This window comes from Miscanthus floridulus, chromosome 8 (genome assembly GCF_019320115.1).
Source record: "Miscanthus floridulus cultivar M001 chromosome 8, ASM1932011v1, whole genome shotgun sequence".
NCBI lineage: Eukaryota > Viridiplantae > Streptophyta > Magnoliopsida > Poales > Poaceae > Miscanthus > Miscanthus floridulus.
In genome coordinates this window covers 125,739,928-125,762,153 of record NC_089587.1, presented here as the reverse complement: position 1 = coordinate 125,762,153, position 22,226 = coordinate 125,739,928, and the positions used below count along the sequence as shown (strand labels likewise).

The following is a 22,226-nucleotide window of genomic DNA, read 5'->3' as shown; positions in this document are numbered from 1 at the left end:
GTTAGTGGCAAAAGGCAGAGTAGCAGCCAACTGGGCTAATTGAGATTCTATCTTTTCATTATAGTTAAGTTGGTCTTTTATAACAGAGGAAAAACTATCTATTTTAGTATTTATATTTTCTAGGACCTTATCATTAAAAGCAAGTTTTTTAGAAATATTCTCGTTAATCCTAGCTTGTTCTAAGATTAAGCCTCTTAAGGACGGTTGCATGGGATTAGAAGAATTATAATAATTACTTGGGTACTTACCTTGGTAAGTTGACCATTGTTGTTGTTTCCATCCTTGTCTCTGTTGTTGTGAACCTGAATTATTGCCAATGATGTTTACATCCTCTTGCGATTCAGGGAATTCAATCCCCAAATATTCCCCACATAAATTTTGAGCATTGAATGCATCTTGAATGGCCTGATGATCTTTCTTGTAAGTGTCTCACTGCTCGAGCCAATTCAACGGTACGTCCATCTTGGTTGACAGTGCACACACCTCTTCTGGTACTTCTTCACTCTTATTGCATGATTGAATATTGCATGATGACCAGCCTTGATTAGAGGCTATCTTTTCCATAAGAGTTTTAGCTTTTCTAAGAGTGAGTGACATAAATGATCCTCCAGCAGTGGCATCGAGTTGTTCATGGGCTTTCTGAGTTAATTCATGGTAGAAACTTTGATGAGCAACCAATCTTTCATTCCATGATGAGGGCAATCTAAAACATATTCTTGAAAACGTTCCCATGCTTCTAGAATGGTCTCTCCTTTCTGTTGTTGGAAGTTTGAAATCTTTCATCTTAAGGCATTGGTCTTGCCTACAGGGAAAAACTTTTCTAGGAAGGCCTTTGAACACTTTGCCCATGTATTGATATGATCTTTGTTGGTGTAGAACCATTGCTTCGCTCTTCCCACAAGTAAGAATTGAAAGAGGCAGAGTAGTACAATGTCTTAAGCAACGTCCTTGATGATGACCGTGCTACTTATCTCTAGGAAATTCTGAAGATGAGCACTAGCATCTTCATGTACATTTCTGTTGAATGGGGTAGCTTGCACCATGTTGATGAGGCTTGGCTTGAGCTCGAACTCAAGATTATCGGTTTTGAGTGTTGGTCCAGTGCGAACATTCTCGATTCTTGGAGCGGAGAACTCACGCAGAGTCTTGTCAGCCATAGCTTCAGAAATTGGTGTTGAGCTTCCTATTGATTTGGTTGATTCTAATTGATGGAAATTATTGTTAAATCCCAACCAATCCTACAATACCCTGTATAAGATATGAACAAAGATAAATAAGGGTAAGCCTGCTAAAGCAGAGGTTATGATTTTATCAATAAGTATTTATTTGGTCAATTCTCTTAGCCATGTGCCCCTCCCCGACAATGGCGCTAGAAATGCTTGTTGACATTTCTTAGCATCACTCTTAACTAAGTTGTCATCCCTAGCATGATGCCAGAAATGCGTAGCTAGTAATTATGAGAACACTTCTGGAATCCTAAGCGATAGCCTAAACTCTACTTGAACCTTGCTAGCTAGCCTATACTAGAAACTTGAAGAATTGGAGCTTTATTCTCTTCTCTCTAGAAACCCTAATTTCTGGTCTACTCTTGACTTATGGCAATGTGCTCTAGAGGAGGGCAAGGGCTAGTTATATAGGCCAGAGCATCCAACATGAGCCCTTAGATCAAACCGACTCAAAGGACGGTGTAGATGCATCCTAAGAGGCGGTGGGAAACCAACATATGAAGGAGGATGACAGGTGGGTCCCCTAGGGGCTAGGCAGCCTCTAGGTGGGGTCGACTAGCTCGATCTGGCACTAGCTTGGCCCCCGCTTTGGTGTGGAGTCCTCTCAAGTTTTCTAGTACCTTCTAGTGTCTGTTTCACCAAGGATAAACCTGATTTTATTTGACAATTTGATCCTCCTTGACTGTTTTCTAGATAAGCCCTACGAAAAACACAGATTCACCAAAACTTATGGAAATTGTTAGTTTAAACCCCTAGGTCTATATTGGTGATCCTTTTTATGCATTTATACAAGTAAAGTTGACTGTTTATGCTGGATGATAACTACCGTCAACAAGCTCTGAGGACAATTAGGGTTTTTGTCTACTCAAATGACTTGATGCCTTATGGGGGTGGCAGGGGCTAGTATATATAGGCCAGAGTGTCCAACGTGAGCCCTTGAATCAAACCGACTTAAAGGACGGTGTAGATGCAACCTAGGAGGCGATGGAGAACCGGCATTACAATGAGGCTGATAAGTGGGACCCTAGGAGGCCAGGCGGCCTCTAGGTGGGGCTGGCTAGCCCCACCTGGTGGTATCTTAGCTCCCACTTTGGTATGGAGTCCTCTCAAGTCTTCTAGAGCCTTCTAGTGTCTGTTTCGCGGTGGATAAGCGCAACTAATTCTGACATCTAGGTCCACCTTGATGGTTTTCTAGATAAACCCTGTAGAAATCACAGATTCACCAAAACTCATGGAATTTATTAGTTTAGACCCTTAGACCTTGGTTGGTGATCATATTTATGCCCTTATGCATGTTATACTGATAGTTTATAATGGTTGTTAACTACCATCAACACCCTCTTAGGAGTAGGTAGACAGATAAGCAGCTTAGAATTATTATCAGGTGAATTCAACTGTATAATCCTGTGTAGGGTATTAATGATAGCTCCACGCTAACATAACCAATTCATACCAAGAATCACATCTATATCCTGACCTTTAAGAACAATCGGATTGGAAGGAAAGGTATGCCCAACCAGATCTATAGGTACCTGATATATCACTTCCAGAGTGACCAGTTGTCCACCAGGAGACTGTATATAGAAACTATTGTCTACATTCTCTATTGGTAGCTGATACTTCATGGCAAAAGCTCTGTTGATGAATGTATGTGATGCACTAGAATTGAACAATATAATTGCATTTTGTTTGGCAATGGAAAATAGACCCATCATAATAGGTTCACCTTCAAGAATCACATCGACCCGAGTATAGTGGACTCGACCCATCTTAGTAACAGCCCTATTCTTCGGAACACTCGGTTGACTGTTCTGTGAGTTTTTGGGAATACCAGGGGTATTCGGCTTGGGTGGAAGGTAAGAACTATAGCAGGTTGGATAATTGACTGCTGTTGGGCTTATTGCTTAGGTGGATGACAAAGGGAATGATGGATAGGTTGATAAACAATCCTCTGATGCTGAGCACTGTCACCAGAGGATTCCTCCAACATTTTCTTTCTCTTCTTTGCCTCCTTGTGCTGGTGGTACTTCTACCTAGAAGAAATGGCAATACTGACAATCTCATTATAACTAGCAATGGTGCGACCAGCCAGCATAACCTGAAGTTTGGTGTCGAGACCATGTATAAACCAAAGCTTCTTATCGGCATTAGTACAGACATATTCTGAGGCATACTATGATAAGCGGTTAAATTTGCTCAAGTACTCCATCACACTCTGATCTCCTTGCTACAACTTGAGAAACTGTTCTATCTTCATCTCTATCAAACCTACAGGATCATGATGTACCCAAAAAGTAGCGCGAAACGCAGCCCATGGAACCTGATATCCCTCTGGCTGGGTTGCAAGGAAGCTTTACCACCAGGCGCCAGCAAGGCCATGGAGTTGTTGTGCTGCAAATTGGGTTTTCTGAACATCACTACACCGAATCAGACCAAACTTATGTTCTATAGTTTGGATCCAGTCTTCTACCTCCAAAGGTTCTTCCACTTTATGAAATACGAGAGGGTGAGTTTTTAGAAAGTCATGATAAGTGTGGTCGGCTTCGGGATCAGGTATCCCATGCTGTACTAAGGTCTGGAGCATACGTGCATTACCGGCACTGACATTCACTAGAGCATCAAGTGTATCATCTATGGTCGGTGCTTGTGATGGATAAGTCATGTTGGCACGGCCTCGTGATGAACTAGGGGTATCTGTTTTTCTAGAACGAGTCCTCATGTTGTAAGGTAAGAATGACCATCAGTCACCAGATTTCTAGAGATAGGTAGAACAACATAGGGGGGAAAGAAAGATAGCATGAATAGGATTAGCAACATACTTAACCTGAACTACTAGCAAGGGGAAGTAAACAAAGGATTACTTAATGACATGATGCATGGATGATCCAATGCTCAACTAAACAAACCTATCTACTTACATAACTTTATTATTTTGATAAACATATGGCACAAGCGAGTGACAACACACTCAGTTTTACAATATAGGGTGGCATTAAACATGCTACCCCACTTTTTACATAACTTCTAGGTGTATCTACTACCTTATTGAATATATGGAAAACCCATAAAATAACTAGGGAAAAGGCAAGAATATTCTAGCAGAACATCCTACAAGATTAGGGACTATATGAGTTGAAGTACTCTAGTGCGTGAAGAAATTGGCACGCCACATGAACTCCTGAAGTATGGCGGACATCCCTCAGGAAACATAAGATAAGTCAGAAGTAACCTTTTGACCCAAAATAGACTTGAAATTCATTTGGGTTGTTCATTTTGAAGTTTTATAAAGTAGTACTACAATACTTCTATAATGACATGCTCCGATACCAGCTGTGGTAGAACCGCTCGTTATATGGCCCACATGTGCCTGTCATTGCGTTTTAGACTTCTGACAGCTGCACATGGGAGACAGACAACTCCGATAGTCTGTAGGGTGTCCTCAGGGAACCCCAAATCATCCACTTTACCTTTCTGAGCAGGATACATTACAGAATTCATTGCAGTATTACAATAGTTTATACAAATATATAACATCAGAATAAACAGCGAAACACTTACAAACCATAAGTTTACTAATCATTCATTGAGTTAATACAAATTGTAGGTTTTAGCCAACTAGGCAGTAGGGTAGCATGACAGGTACCACCTTTGATACACACAAGAGAGATTCACCCTGCCTAAGGGTGCACAACAAACTCTTCTACTGCTAGCTCTTCTCCTGCAACAAGGGTTTAACAAACTCTAAGTACAAAGGTACTCAACAAGACTTAACCAACAAAAAGGAAAGACTCCAAGGATACGTAGGCTTATAGGGAATCAAAGTAAGTCTGAAGCAAGAATCAAGATTAACTTTTGCAGAAAAGCTTACTAATGATTGATCCTTATTTTCAATGTTTTAGCTCAAGTTAAATCATTATAGTCTCTAGTTTGCACCTGATCTAAATCAATCACTTCTTTAACTATCTCATCTCATGATCACAAGAACTAGTGTTTCATTAATTAACTACGATGTATGGTCAGAGGGTCGAGTCTCCTTTTCCGAGAAGCAACGACGATTCAAATCGATTAGGCCAAGCTGGGGTTTCCTTACCATATGACATATGCAGGTCTATGTCCAGACCCGAACCTACATATATCAACTTTCACTCGGATCCTCCAAAACATGAATGGGTTCGTGCTACCCGACAGCTTGCCTTCGGTGTCAGGGTTGTCAATCACTTCATAAAACCACATAAAAGATAACCAACTCCCACTGAGAAAAATCCACTTCTGGGAGTTGCTCAACAACTGGATTTCCACTCTCGATCACTAAACATAAGTAAATATGCATGCTTTAGAATGATGATGTAGTTAACATGGATTATGATGATCAAACAAGATTAATTAACTTGAGTACAACTTTCCTTCACAATTAAGTTTGGTTAATTACTCACAAAGCAATATTAGTTATTATTATTAACAAGTTGATTATGAGCTCAACAAACAAGTAAGTAACTTGCCAAGGAACATCAAAGGTGTTTTGTGTCCCAAGTTCTACGGTCAATCCAAAAGTACACTCAAGTCATGTTTTGATTAATTCTAATCAATTAAGCATTAATTAATTAATTAAGGCATGTAATTAAGTGGATAATTAAAAAATTCAAAATAGTATCAAAATTTTTGTGCAGGCAGGTCTAAGCATGTAAAGCATACACCAAAAATTTTATGATTAAAAGATATTTATTTTGGCCTATAAAAATCATGGAAGGTTGTCACACCCCAAAATTTCTAATTTTGGGTTGTGCATAGAAAACACTAATTAAAATAAATGTTTTGATATTTGGATAAAATTTACCAATCTTAGTTTGAACTAGTGTGAACTTAGTTATAGGAAAAATGTGAATTTTCAAGCTTTTCCAAATTAATTTGATGAGCTATTGCTTGATGTGATGCTTGGTTGTTGATTTATTTCATGTTGTGAGAAAAGATTTTTAAAAATGCGTTTAGTAAGTCAATCTTCTTTCTCCACCAATTCTTAGTCTTTCTCACCGATTAAATTCCTTATTTTCTAACTTAATAATTGCTTAAGAATTATCCTAAAATCTTTTCCATGAAATCCAAATCACTCCTTCCTACTCACTATTCATCAACCTATCTCCATGGATACCTCGGGAATTTCTTCGGCTTTTTCCGAAACTTGTTCCCACTTGTTTGTGAGCATAATCTAATTTTCAAATGCTCCAAAATATCTTTTCATGAGCTCCAAATACTTTATTTGGGTTCGTCTTGTGCTAAAATATCTCTGAAAATTTTCCCTGAATTTTCGAAGCCTTCGAAGTATTTTTCGTGGCTTAAAATTCAATTCTAGACTTTTCTAGAATTATTTTATCCATGAAATTAATTAATTTCGAAAATAATAAAATATCTCAGATTTCCTCATGCCTAAAGGCCCATGTCTTTATTTACTAATGGGCTTTAATAATTAATTAGGCCTATTAGTAAAGGTGGAGGGTGCAACATCAATTAGTACCATATTGCTAGTTGATGCAAATGTGGGGAGTTTTCTTCCTATATATATCAACCAACCCCTTTGGTAAAGCACACCAAAACTACCGTAAGGGGAGCCCCTAGTTTGAAAAATCCCTCGTGTAGTAAATTATATTTTTCTCCTCGTTCTCCCGTCGTTGCTGTCGCCGTCGTCGTTGCCGTCGCCGTCACCGTCGCCGCCGTCGCTGGTTTGTTTTAAAAGAGCCCCTCCAGTTTTCTATTTTCAAACCCACAGCCCATAGCACTTTTTCAGAATCTGTTTTCCTATTTAGAAAGCGTAGTTTCGTCGGTTTAGATCCAAAATACGTTTTTACTTATTTACAGAATTGCCACTGATTTTGTTTTAGCCATAACTTCTCCGTTTTAACTCTGATTTGATCCGTTCAACTTGCGTTAGGTTCGTAATTTCATAATCTACATGTTCATACTACTGTTAAGTAGGTTTTCAACTTCTAAAATTCGAGGTTAGATTTAATCTATTATTTTAATAAAGGAAATCTTGTTTATTTCATATCTTTTGCATTTTAGATCCGTTTTGACCCATTCAAGTTGCGTTAGATTCATATCGACGAGATCTACACGCTAGTAATAGTGGTTACCATATTACTATTTCTGAAATTTCATGTTAAATCATATCTTGATTAATAATTATGCAACTGGATTTTATAAATAGAATATGATTTGTTTCACTTTAGTTTTATAAATCAAATCTAAATTTGACTTAAATTATAATCTCTATAGAATATCATACAAATGTTTTTATATAATTAAAACACATGAAGCTAATAGTTTTATGAGTAGATCTTTCGGTAGTTGTATCTTTTCAACCGTAGCTTCGATTAGAGTGCTTTTCGCGCCTGTGTGTTCGTAGCAATGCGTAGATTAGTTTTCAAACCTTTTTATTGATTGGTGTATTGTTCTAAATTTACTATGTTTGCTATGCATGTTTGTATGGATGCTTGTGTGGTGCTTTATGATTACATCCAGTCGATGAGATACACGTGGTGATCAAGAAGAAGAAGAAGAAGAACGTTGAAGATTAAAGCTTACCGGAGGATCGGTGTTTAAGGCAAGTATAGCTTTTCTATCTGTTACCATGATCTTGAAACTTGATTAATGAATATGCTATAAACATAAACAAGATGACTTTTTAGCAATATAAGGACTTGTCTTGTAACTGATTATCCGGGATTTAACGTACAGCTGTGAGGGCTATATGGCTCTGGCTCTAGTCGCTTGAGAAACCCTTTTCTAGCTGGTTAGAGGTCTGCGAGTTGGGTATAGGATAGCCTCTGTCCTGTTGAGCCTAGCTTTGGAAGCGGCCGTTTACTTTATTTTTGGAAGGAGGTTCCTATATCTGATGACCCTACGGCCCTGGCCGGTTAGACGAGCTCTTGGGTGGCTTTATATGGTTCTCTGTGTTTTGGGCCTAGCTAACCCGGGCATATGAGAATCATGACTCACAGTGAAAGTGTACACCTCTGCGCAGAGTTAACAAACTGGTATACTAGCCGTGCTCACGGATACGAGCGGCCTTGGAACACTTACATAGGGATGATGACTTTTACTTGTTAAGATGATCATTTATGTTAATTGTTTAAGATATTGATTATTCATGTTCATTGATCATGTGGTTATGGAATACACTACCTTGTTGTTATATTTGCTGAGTTCGACATGGACTCACCCTTGCAATTTCCCCCACACCTCAGGCTGGATATCAGTTTGCTAGAGTCTGAAGGAGTTAGGCTTGTGATCAACCAGTCAGTTGGATCCAGTGGAGTGAAGTCTGCACCTGGAGATCAGAATTGTCTATCCGTTGATTGCTTTCTAAGGTTATCTCTTTTGCTAAGTTCGCTATATATTAAGCATTATGAATTGATACTGCCCCTTCATTTGTAGCTATATGTGAGATTTGATTTCCAGGGCTCACATATGGTGTGCATCAGGTTTTGTCCTTAAAACCGGGTGTTACAAGTGGTATCAAAGCAATGCTGACTGTAGGACGCAAGCCTAGTTAGCACTGGTCGATTTACGAAGCTTATTTTGCTATCAAACAATTTTATTAGCTCCTTGATCATTGATTTGCTATTTCTCATCCTTGTCTTATTGTCCCCTCCTTGATAGCTTCCTTTGAGCTATTAACTTCTTAACTCTTTGAACTTTTGTTTATATTGTTTTACTAAAAGTTTTCTGACCCTATCTTGTTCAAATCTCGATGGCCTTTCATCATCTATCTACCCTTTTGGATGACCCCCATAATTGAAGATGTACGAGTAGTCTCGGTGATGTGCTGTGTGTTTGTTTTGCTTGATTTGTTTGGTGTGTTGCTTGTGTGTCATCCATGTTCTCTAAGGAAGACCGCAAAAGTAAGGTTTTGAAGTCAAGCAAAGTCCTTGTTAAGTGGGGTAGCGTCTCCTATCAACAACAACAAGTCCTGAGTATTTCAAGCAACAAGGCATGAAGAATTGAAGATTAAACTTTATCTTTCTTTTCATCTTTTGTATATCCTCAATCCATGTCATATATCACACTAATCTCAAATTATTGGAGCATGAAGACTCGAAGATTAGTCTTACCTGTCTCTCTAGTCTTTAAATCTCGTTTCTACCTTATTCTGTCTTTTTGGAGCAGTTTGTCTTTCTCAGCTTATACCTCTGTTTTTGGGTTACCACAAATCATGGGAAAATTCTGAAAAATAGTAGACTTCAATATCTTTCTCTGACCGCAAGAATCTCCCTAATAGCCATTTTGGATTTAGAGTTATGAAAATCACAAGATGATGCAGTTGTGCTGGCTGAAATTTGGAGCAGTCTATGGTCTTCTGGTCATATCCAAACACTTGTTCGAGGAATGATCATGAAATTTTTCTGGGAATAAATAGACTTCTGTACTTTTCATATGCCACAGGAATTACCCCCATAGCTATTTTCGTTTTGGAGATATAATCTTCACAAGTTGAAGTTTTCGCGCTGTCTGAAATCTGGAACAGTTTCTGTTGTGTGCTATTTTTGACCAACTTAGCTGTCGAATCTAGAAAAGTGGTCTATAAGAAAGTGGTAGAGAATTTGATAAGCTTCCCAATGGTGTAAAGTACGACATTATTGGATTTTTAGAACAGGAGTTATAGTTGTTTTTCTAGACTGCTGTTTTTCATCTCACGAGAAAATTTCAGATTACTTGAGTTTACCCCGACACAGAAGTTCTTTGGAGTGACAGGAGGACATGGTGATAATTATCTCACTTAGAAGAAGATGCAAGCTAACCTTTGGTGTGCCTAGTTGATCTTTTCTTAAGGAGGGTAGCTAAGATAAAGAAGTTATAAGACGAAGGTTTCATGCATTCAAGCATTTTCACTTGGAGCTCGGGTATTCATGAGGATTGGTCTTTACTTTGAGCTATCATCCTTTTGGTGTTCAGGCTTGAACTCAAGAACTATCTCTATCCATCTCGTTATCGCTTGTGTATCCCCGATCCTTGTTCATACATCTCATGAATCGCCAATCAAAGGAGTGTGGAGGCATGTAGATCCGTCCTATCTTTCTCTCTAGTCTCTTTGAATCTCGGGACGAGATTCTTGTTAAGTGGGGTAGAATTGTCACACCCCAAAATTTCTAATTTTGGGTTGTGCATAGAAAACACTAATTAAAATAAATGTTTTGATATTTGGATAAAATTTACCAATCTTAGTTTGAACTAGCGTGAACTTAGTTATAGGAAAAATGTGAATTTTCAAGCTTTTCCAAATTAATTTGACGAGCTATTGCTTGATATGATGCTTGGTTGTTGATTTATTTCATGTTGTGAGAAAAGATTTTAAAAATGCGTTTAGTAAGTCGATCTTCTTTCTCAAGCAATTCTTAGTCTTTCTCACCGATTAAATTCCTTGTTTTCTGACTTAATAATTGCTTAAGAAGTATCCTAAAATCTTTTCCATGAAATCCAAATCACTCCTTCCTGCTCACTATTCATCAACCTATCTCCATGGATACCTCGAGAATTTCTTCGGCTTTTTCCGGAACTTGTTCCCACTTATTTGTGAGCATAATCTAATTTTCAAATGCTCCAAAATATCTTTTCATGAGCTTCAAATACTTTATTTGGGTTCGTCTTGTTCTAAAATATCTCTAAAAATTTTCCCTGAATTTTCGAAGCCTTCGGAGTATTTTTCGTGGCTTAAAATTCAATTCTGGACTTTTCTAGAATTATTTTATCCATGAAATTAATTAATTCCGAAAATAATAAAATATCTCAGATTTCCTCATGCCCAAAGGCCTATGTCTTTATTTACTAATGGGCTTTAATAATTAATTAGGCCTATTAGTAAAGGTGGAGGGTGCAACATCAATTAGTAACATATTGCTAGTTGATGTAGATGTGGGGAGTTTTCTTCCTATATATATCAACCAACCCCTTGGGCAAAGCACACCAAAACTACCGTAAGGGGAGCCCCTAGTTTAGGAAATCCCTCGTGTAGTAAATTATATTTTTCTCCTCGTTCTCCAGCCGTTGCTGTCGCTGTCGTCATCGTCGCCGTTGCCGTCGTCGTCGCCGTCGCCGTTGCCGTCGCCATCACCGTCGCCGCCGTTGCTAGTTTGTTTTAAAAGAGCCCCTCCAGTTTTCTATTTTCAAACCCGCAGCCCATAGCACTTTTTCAGAATCTGTTTTCCTATTTAGAAAGCGTAGTTTCGTCGGTTTAGATCCAAAATACGTTTTTACTTATTTACAGAATTGCCATTGATTTTGTTTTAGCCATAACTTCTCCGTTTTAACTCCGATTTGATCCGTTCAACTTGCGTTAGGTTCGTAATTTCATAATCTACAAGTTCATACTACTGTTAAGTAGGTTTTCAACTTCTAAAATTCATGGTTAGATTTAATCTATTATTTTAATAAAGGAAATCTTGTTTATTTCATATCTTTTGCATTTTAGATCCGTTTTGACCCATTCAAGTTGCGTTAGATTTATATCGACGAGATCTACGCGTTAGTAATAGTGGTTATCATATTACTATTTCTGAAATTTCATGTTAAATCATATCTTGATTAATAATTATGCAACTGGATTTTATAAATAGAATATGATTTGTTTCACTTTAGTTTTATAAATCAAATCTAAATTTGACTTAAATTATAATCTTTATACAATATCATATATATGTTTTTATATAATTAAAACACATGAAGCTAATAGTTTTATGAGTAGATCTTTCGGTAGTTGTATCTTTTCAACCGTAGCTCCGATTAGAGTGCTTTTCGCGCCTGTGTGTTCGTAGCAATGCGTAGATTAGTTTTTAAACCTTTTTATTGATTGGTGTATTGTTCTAAATTTACTATGTTTGCTATGCATGTTTGTATGGATGCTTGTGTGGTGCTTTATGATTATGTCCAGTCGATGAGATATACGTGGTGATCAAGAAGAAGAAGAAGAAGAACGTTGAAGATTAAAGCTTACCGAAGGATCGGTGTTTAAGGCAAGTATAGCTTGGGTTTTCTTTCTGTTACCATGATCTTGAAACTTGATTAATGAATATGCTATAAACATAAACAAGATGACTTTTTAGCAATATAAGGACTTGTCTTGTAACTGATTATCCGGGATTTAACGTACAGCTGTGAGGGCTATAAGGCTCTGGCTCTAGTCGCTTGAGAAACCCTTTTCTAGCTGGTTAGAGGTCTACAAGTTGGGTATAGGACAGCCTCTGTCCTATTGAGCCTAGCTTTGGAAGTGGCCGTTTACTTTATTTTTGGAAAGGGGGTTCCTATATCCGATGACCCTGCGGCCCTGGCCGGTTAGACGAGCTCTTGGGTGGCTTTATATGGTTCTCTGTGTTTTGGGCCTAGCTAACCCGGGCATATGAGAATCATGACTCACGGTGAAAGTGTACACCTCTGCGCAGAGTTAACAAACTGGTATACTAGCCGTGCTCACGGATATGAGCGGCCTTGGAACACTTACATAGGGATGATGACTTTTACTTGTTAAGATGATCATTTATGTTAATTGTTTAAGATATTGATTATTCATGTTCATTGATCATGTGGTTATGGAATACACTACCTTGTTGTTATATTTGCTGAGTTCGACATGGACTCACCCTTGCAATTTCCCCCACACCTCAGGCTGGATATCAGTTTGCTAGAGTCTGAAGGAGTTAGGCTTGTGATCAACCAGTCAGTTGGATCCAATGGAGTGAAGTCTGCACCCGGAGATCAGAATTGTCTATCCGTTGATTGCTTTCTAAGGTTATCTCTTTTGCTAAGTTCGCTATATATTAAGCATTATGAATTGATACTGCCCCTTCATTTGTAGCTATATGTGAGATTTGATTTCCAGGGCTCACATATGGTGTGCATCAGGTTTTGTCCTTAAAATCGGGTGTTACAAAGGTGCATTTATTAATTTAAAGAGGTAATTTTAAAGCATAAAAAACTATTGATTTTCACCATTTCATATTTTTCCTAGATAGATCACATCATGAAGAGGCTACACAAAAATTTTCATTATTTATCACACTTCTATATTTTTCTAGGAATTTAACAAGATCAGTACATATTTATATTTTCTGAAAAAGAATAAAACCAAGGCAAAATGTTTTTCACCCAACCCCTACCAGCCATAGCGACTGATAGCTGGGCCCTAGGTCCATAGCACAGTGCCGTCGCGCTAACCACGGCGACCCCGACTGTTGACCGGTGGGTGCTCGCCGGCGACAGGACCTACCCCGTTGGACTCATCTCTCCCTAGCGCACCTCCTGGCGATGACAGTTGAATGATGACGGCACGGCAGCACATGTGGCAACGCACATGGTGGCCCGGCGGTGCTCCGGCGAGGTGGAGATGACTGGCGGTGGAGCCTTCGGCAACGAGAATCGCTCCTAAGGGTTCCTCACTATCCTGCGAACCCGCCCGAGGGGTTAGTCGGGCGAATTAGGGCAAGCAGCAAGCTTGCCCGCGATCATGGCGGCATGGTGGGGCTGAGATCGCCGGCGCAGCGGCTCTCTAGACAACCTGGCCCTAATCGACCTAGCTAAAGACTTCTACGCGATCAGGGTGCTCACCGCGACTTGTGCGCCCTGACGGTCGAAGCGAGGATGGAGCAGGCGGCGCTGTCCATGGTGATGACAGCTCTGGTGACACGAACAGACGAAGGCGACGATGTTTCGGCGTGGCCTGTGGATGAACAGAAAAAAAGATGAGCCGATGAGCAACAAGTCAACCGGGTGAAGCCCAAACATAAGGCGAAACGGCGAGAACCTCACCAGGACGGTCTAGCCATGGTGAGGGTGGTCACGACGGCGAGATGGGCACCGGCAGCGAGAATCATAGGCGCGGGCGATTCCGGCCGATAGCTGTTCAGGAACCAGGCACAAACAAACGAAGGCCAAGGGTGGGGCGAACGCGATGGCTAGAGCAATTGAGCTGTGGGCGAGCGAGGAGGGGGAACACGATCGGTGAAGTGGAGGTGCTCGGCGGCAGTGGGAACAGAGAAGAAAGGCGACGACGGTGGCTCGGTGAGATAAGGGTGAGGACGAGGCACGAGCAAGCGACAGCAGCTGCTTGGGCTTGCCACCACAAAGCAGCTACATGCTGAGCGCACACGAAGCGGTGAAAACGAGCATGGCAGCCGTCGACGGTGAGCAGACAGGCAGGCAGGGCACCGGCGAGCACTGTTCATGCCTGATAGAGCTTCTTCTTTATCTGTTTTCTCCTGATTCTATATGGCAACTTGAAAAACTCCAAGAACAAAAGTTGTTCATCTTGCTAAGATCTACAACTTTTCTTTAAAGCTCAAACTCAAATTCTATCTGGATTGAGAGATTAGGAAAGAAAAACAGAGGAACTTTGAAATTGTTTTTCTGAAACTTCAGTTAGGGTTTTTGGAATTGGTTTGATTAGCTATGTTAGGTGAATTAATTAATGATTAATTAGCAAACAAACCTCTCAATCAATAGTATCATTGCAAAGCACAAACTTTGTACTAACCAATGGTACTAATATTTGAGCAAAGTTATTTATGAAATTCATTTTATTAAATACTCCAAAATTGAATCAAACATTGAATTCCAAGACTTAGGCAAAAATGTATAAGTAATGGATTTCAATTTTGAATTCAATTTTGAGGTTCAAATTTTATCGAGTTGGACTTGAATCCATACCCCACACTTGACACTAGTGTAAAGTACTCACTTTACACTTCAAAGTTTATTGAGGCATAAATTCAAGTGTTTAAGTGAAATTCAAAAATAGAAGGTCACCAAGTACCTTGAAAAGGTTTTTGGTTTTAACACATTACATCACATATGCATTGCAAAACCTAACAAAATAACATTGATTTTAGTTAATGCAATGTATAGTTAGCTACCATGGATGATTACATGCATGATGATGACATGATCTAGTTTTAGTGATGCTTAACACCAGGGGTGTTACAGTACATGGTCCGACTCTCTCACACACTATGCCACATGTCACCTGCTCGCGCAGACTCTACTGCCGAGATGGGTCAGACTAGTGAACAGTGTCACCGATCGGTCCAACCCCCTCTCTCTGCGTGGTCTGAGCTGATTTCCTCACTCTTTGTCTGTTGTCGTGCCATGTCGAACTAGTCCCACAGGATTCTGACTTGGCGCCATCGGCTGAGAGCTAATACAGCCGCGTGCTTAGGGTTACCAAAGAGTCAGACTGGTCCAACCCAAGGCCGGGCCAGGGTCCGACCCCCTTGCTTTTCCGCTATTCAAGCGCAACACTTCACCTTTGCTTCCAACTTCTTTTCCAATGCAAATATGCTGACACCACCAAGTGAACAACACTTTTATGCACATGTGTTAGCTTTTCACAAACATTTTCCAAAGGATACTTCAATCTTTTCACCATGGCACTCAATCCTAGCACGCATGCAAAGTTAGATCACTCGAGTGGCACTAGATGACGAATATGCAAACAAGTTTGCCCGTCTTAATAGTACGACCATCTATTCTAAATCCGATCATGCACTTACCTACACAACCTTTGACCAGTGAAATGAAATGCCCTAAAATTCATACCTTTGCCTTGCACATTCCATTTTATCTCCTCCGATGTTGATGCCACACAAGCACCAACCTTCATCAACAAATGATATGATCCATTTCATATCATCATGTGACCTTTGGTTCATCGGCCGCAACCTTGCTAGATCTTCAATGTTGCCATTGTCCATCGACGCCAAGTCTTTGCTCAAGCTTCTCCACCACGTGTGGTCCATCGGTCGAAAGCCTCCAACTTGCCCTTCACACTTGCAACTAGTCCATCGATGCTAAGCCTTGCCTTGATCTTCTCCACCTAGCCACATGACTCCATGTCATGCATCATATGCAAAGGCTCCTTCATCACATGTGCGAGCATTGCAATATATCCAAGCTATTTCCACCTCCATGACATAGGTTGCTCACACTAGTGTACCTGTGGACTAATTCACCTGTGTATCTCACATAACCACATATTAGTCCACCAGGTGGTCACTTAATTACCAAAACCAAACAAGGACCTCTCAATGTCACCGCTTGTTCTCGATCACCGAATAACCAAGTCCTCGTGCACCCGTCTTGACTTGGTCAACTATCGTCCTAACTTCGGTCAACACCGTCTACTCCATCTTGACATGTACACTTGCTCATCAACATCGCCAACCGGTTCAAGCCTCTACATCTGTCCTTCACCCCACCTGGCCCATCGGCATGAACTCGCTTGACCTTCTCCGTTGCCGTTGACCGTTTCAATGCTCAACACCGGCACATCACAAGACTAGAGACATGTTGCACACACCACTGCTCACGCCATGGTTAGTCTCAATATGAAGCCAAAGCTCGATCATTTCTTGACAATCAATCATTATTTTCACACATGGGCACATATCCACCATGTGTTCGCAGTAGCTATGTATACGATAAATTGTTTCTATTTCCACTCCTTTTCTTGACACATATGCATCGAGGAACCAACTCGCCAATTTTTCAATGAAGGAATGACCGGTCAATGATCCTGTTTATCATATCAGACAGTCGTTTATTAATAGCAAGCTAGCTAGTTGAATGGTTATGTATCACTCTCATTTGGATTTTGGACTAACACAACATAGTTTTGTATCACATATGTTCAATAGCTGGTTAACAGGGTTAGCCAAAGATGTGAAACCACTAGTGTTGCTAGGTGTCGTAGCTATATGTTGGTCCATTTGTTTAAACATAAATGATATGGTTTTTGAAAAGAAAAGAACTACTTCTCCTTTGCAGGTTATCTTTGCAGTCTCCCACTGGCTTCTTACTTGGTCCATCCTCCAGAAGCTGAATTTACAGGTTTTGATTGTGGAGGCCTCGCGACATTTGGTGCAGGTGGCCACAGACTTTTTTCCCTAGCACATGAGTGTCGATCTAGTCTACAGATTGATAGCCACTAGAGTGTGTGAGATCCTTTTTGTTTGTTTGGTTGTATGCTTCTTGTTAGGCAAAGGCCGGAAGTACCCTCCAAGACTATGTATCCAATGTATTGTTCTTGGAGTGTTTAACAAAGTCTTCCATCTTTTTTTAAAAAAGCTAGTTGAACAGTCCAACGTTTGAACGTGTGTGTATATAATTGAGGGCTGTTTCCTTTTTATTTTCTAATGAAAATAATTAAACTAAAAAACAGTATATGCATTCGCATGTGCGATGGAATGATATACTATGCTTTAATACTAAGATATGGCCATCGTTGGCATGAATGTAGGAAGCAGGTGCTGCTTTTGCCTTACATGGATCCACGCTCCACGGCCCTCTATGAATCTGAGAGCAACGACTGTGATGCTTTTGTCGTATATCGGCTTGAAGTCAAGTCTTCAGATGCAATCAAATCAAAATTAGCTTGTAATCCACTGAATGAGATTTAGCACCGAAGAATGAGGAGAAGAAATAGATGGGAAAAGGGAGGGTAAAAGGTGTAGTAGATGGGTTTTTGACGATTGTGTGTTGGATACCTCAATCGGTCTTGATCCTCTGATATATATAGAAGGGTGGTCTTATCACAGTAGAAAACCTTTCCAAGACGTCATTTTCATGTTTCCTACGAGTTTGTAACAGTTTGGATCGGGATCGAAAATGTTAGATCCGAACAGGGTCTTTATTAGTTTTGTCGGCGTTGGAACTTTGGATCGCCGGAAGTTCTGACATTTGTCGGAACCGCTGACGTGGAGATGACACCGGCCATCCAAACAAGTTTTTTTATGTTTCTCGGAAGTTCCAATCTGTGCCAGAACTTGTGATGTTGGACCATCTTTCCAAGGGCGTATTCATCAGGACTCTAAATTGTGTTTTTGACCATCTCAACGAAAGGAACGCAATGGTAAGGTCTATTTCACATTTTGATAACCTTTTTAAAAAAAAGCAATTTTGGTTGTCAAGACTAACATCTATTCAGTTAAAAAAACACAGTACAAGCTAATGTTCCAAATGCTTACCACCAGATGATATATTTGAATGGTGGTGTCGTTTATGGGTCTCATCTGCCGTATTGCTACTCGACTGAAAGAAGTCACCTTTATTGGAACACAAATGACGGAACATGAGAAGATTTATGGTATATATATTTGGCCTTCAAGTTTTAACAGTTACAGCTGTGATTATTGGGTCTACTCTGTTGCATGGCACCCAGAATAACAATTATACATCATCGTCATTATGTATGTCGTGGACATGACACCACAAGTACAATTATTTTCATCTTATGTAGTTATGTTGTATCATCTTGACAAAAAAAATCCACGATTCTTTTATTACATGGAAATTTTGATGTTGATCATGGTACATGTTATCCGTGATAAACCTTTTTTCCGTTGCAATGTACAGACACCACCCTAGTACACAAAAATATCTAGACTCCAAGCTATAAACTCATAATCTCTTCTTCCAACTATCCACAATCAAACAAGCCATAAGAGCATCTCAAGAGTTCCCAAAAATTTCTTTCTAAAACCATGGAGGTTTCCAACTCGCCAAAAAGTATTGATCCAATAGTTCACTCCTAAAATAAAGAAGACAATTTTACATCAGGAATCCTATACTATATATAAATTATCCTAACCACTTTTATATATTTTTTCTTTCTTGTATATTTTTTCTACTCTTTATTCTTTCCCAACCCTTCCACCTTTAGATTGGCCGAAGGATACGGCGTTTGGATCGGCCGTGGGACACTAGTACAGAAATGATTTTTAGAGGCGCCTCCCTTTTCTATCAGAAGCGGTTGTCTTAGCACGCCGTCACTGACCTTCGCGGGAGGCACTATAGCTATATAACCGTTGCTAGAAATTAATTTTTAGAGGCGGTCCACCTTTGAAAATGCTATTTTCAAGGACGGTTGCTTATGTCAACCGTCTTTGAAAATGAGTGATTTTCAGAGACGGTTCTCTTAAGGCAACCGCCTCTGACTAAGTCAACCGTCCTTAAAAATAATTGCAGCACAAATAAATTCATATCTTTTTTAAATGAAGTCGGATGAAGATAGACTTTATATCAAAATTGTAGAGCTCGACAAAATCTAAAACTTTATAGTTAATAAAATTTTTGTTTGAGATCATTTAAGGTTCAAAATATATAAATTAAGTCTCCGATTTTGAATTTCAATTTTTTGTATTTTTTAAATGACCTTGGATGAAGAAATGTTCTATATCAAAGTTGTAGTACTCTACGATATCTAAAACTTTGTAGTTGAAAGTTTTCTCATTTAAGATTGTTTATGAGTTAAAATATTAATTACAAGATTCGTACATATTAATACAAATAGACAGCATCGTAGTACTAGACATAAGTGACTGTGTGGTGCGGTGGTAGGGGAGGGATCGCGCAAGTGAGATGTTCTGGGTTTGAATCCTGGGTGTCTGCACTTATTCAAAACAAGTGAAAAATAAATCCCCTGTATTGTGGCTGGTCCTCAGCCCTTCAGGCTCTATTAGAAATATTTTTTTTTCTTATTTTTATTAGACTCTAAATGATTTTTTTTTAAAAAATTAAAAATTATATTTAACAGTAGTTGACTTAAGTCAACTGTGTCTGAAAATCGATTTTAAGAGGCGGATGTATTAAGAGAATCGCCTCTGAAAATCATTTATTATTATAATCACCGGCATAGTAGCGGTTTTTTTACCGTCTCTAAAACGATTTTTCTGTACTAGTGGGAGAAGATATGCCCGACCTAGAGTCCGCGTATCTTTACGTGCAAGGAGGGAATTTTTACCAAGTGCCAGAAGATTGGGAGCTGAGTTTAAGTGTTGTTGGAGATGGATTTTTTTTCTTTCTTTCCAAAAATCATGGATTGGAAAGGATTACCGGGTACTTTGGAGATGTAAGCAGGAAGAGAAGAAAGAGGGTTTCTAAGTCCGAAAGAAAGATCCTGAACCTTATCCGCAACCACATGCCGTAAATAGGAAGAGGAGAGAAAAAGGGTTTTCTAAATGCCATATCCGTCAGAGTTCTCCGAAAGAAAGATTGTGGACCTAATAAATTTAGGTCATGTTTGGAAGCCCAGTATTTGCCTAAAACCATTGTAAATTACAGGCTCTATATTTTTTTCGCAAAGGACGCAATTACATGTTTGATGACCGGTGAGCCCAATAATTTTACATCCGGTTTGGCCCAAAAACAGGTGGAAAAAAAGTGTCCTCTCATGAGGCCTGAAAAAAAATACGAGAACTATGGACTCTCCTCCGCTCGGTGCCGAGGGGCGAGGCCGCGATGGTTTCCTGCGGCGGCGCCCAACCCTGCAACCGCGCCGTAGCCGCGCCGACCCCGTCCGCGCCGACCCCGTCGATCCCTCCCCCAACCACTCCTCGATGACCACTCGCCTCTCCACAGAGCCAACAACGGTCTCGATCTCGGGGCAAGGTCGCGCCCCTGATCTGTAACCTGATCTTGGGGCACGGGTGTGCCTGGCAGGAGGTGGGCAGATCGACAACGGGCTGGGATCGGCAGCGGAGATCGGTGGCGGAGAGGCTTCGTGTGCAGCGGAACGCTGAGGATCGGCAGCAGGAAGGAGGTTGGTCTCTTCTTGCCTTCTCCTTTCTCTGTGCTGTGTGCGTTCTGAAATTTTAACTGAAGTGCTCACTTCAATAGCTTGAGGATGCGATGTCGGATAGGATATAATATTTTGATAGTTGCACTAGTTCGATGCTTGCATCAGTAGGACTCCTATCGTCACTTCTGTGGTGATTTTATTTGCTCAAATTGCATTTTCGATAATCACCATGCATGAATTATTCAGATGTAATAGTACGGGACTATAGTTAGCTTAGGACGTACGATCAATGAACGTTGATGCAACAGGTGAATGCAGGAATCAAGTTGTTCCCAATTGCACAATAATGATTCGATCGCCTTGTAAAATTGTTTTTATAAGAGTGCCAGGCTAACAGCCTCTGATAGTGATGTGGTAAACAAACACAATAAAGTAAGTTTTCTTATTTTCAATGATTACTTCCTTGTGAGAACTTATTTGCTTGTTATGTAGAATATATATGATTAGAACAAATAGCAATGTCCTTACTTTCTGGTATGTTCTTACTGCAGTTTTAGTTAATCACATACTGTATTTTCAGTATGATCTAGATGTATGTTCTTACTGCATTTTGGTTTTGGCACGATCAAGTGGTTGGAAGAGTATGGAAATGACAGCTGAAAGCTTTTTTTTCCGGCACTGTAGTCTTGCAAACAAATAGCACACATTGACGATGTGCAGTTATCTTCTTGCACTTTTGTGAAAATAAGACTTGGCATTGCCTTAACTAATTGACGGTGTGCAGTTATCTCCTAAGGCATTCGAAACGAAAACAACATATATATGAAGGCCACTTGAGCTTCCAACCACCGCAACATTTCTACTTAGATAGAGACGGCACATGATCAATTGACAATATAAATTAGTGGAATTAAACTGCATCTAGGCAGTTAACTTTTGTTGTATTTATTTGAGCATGATCAACATAAACAAATGTTGGACTCGGTTGTACAGAGCATAGCTGAGAGCATTTGCTTGTGCACCAGTCTTGTCTGTACTTAGTGCATAGCTATGATCTTTCAACCTTCACGCTCCTTGTCTGTACTTAATAATGATAACCCCATGTTGCAGGTTAGCAGATGCAAGTGTGTCGAGACATTGCAAAACTGGAGCATTTTTTTGGCAGAGGAGCACAAATGAATTGTTTACAGAGTTTAACTGTGGCCATCTTATAATTCATCATAGGACAAGTATTATTTATGCATTGCTGTTCTCTGATGTTAATTTTCTAGGACCATATGATAATTCAGACCTCCTTTTTTATTTGAGTACCATGTTTACCGTTCTATTCATACTGCAAGTTTCTTGGATGGTGATCAACACTGATAATCTTGTTATGAAGTTGCTTATGGCATATTAGGTTACTGAAGAGCATATATCCATGCTTTTTGTTCTTGTCTTCTACTGGA

General features: G+C 39.8%; 1 non-coding gene across 1 annotated transcript; it reads left to right on the top strand.

Moving 5' to 3' along the window:
* The first annotated feature begins 685 nt into the window (after positions 1–685).
* Positions 686–792, top strand: LOC136478574 (small nucleolar RNA R71). Its single transcript, XR_010764298.1, has one exon. It is a non-coding gene; the product is annotated as a small nucleolar RNA R71 (small nucleolar RNA).
* The last annotated feature ends 21,434 nt before the right edge of the window (positions 793–22,226 follow it).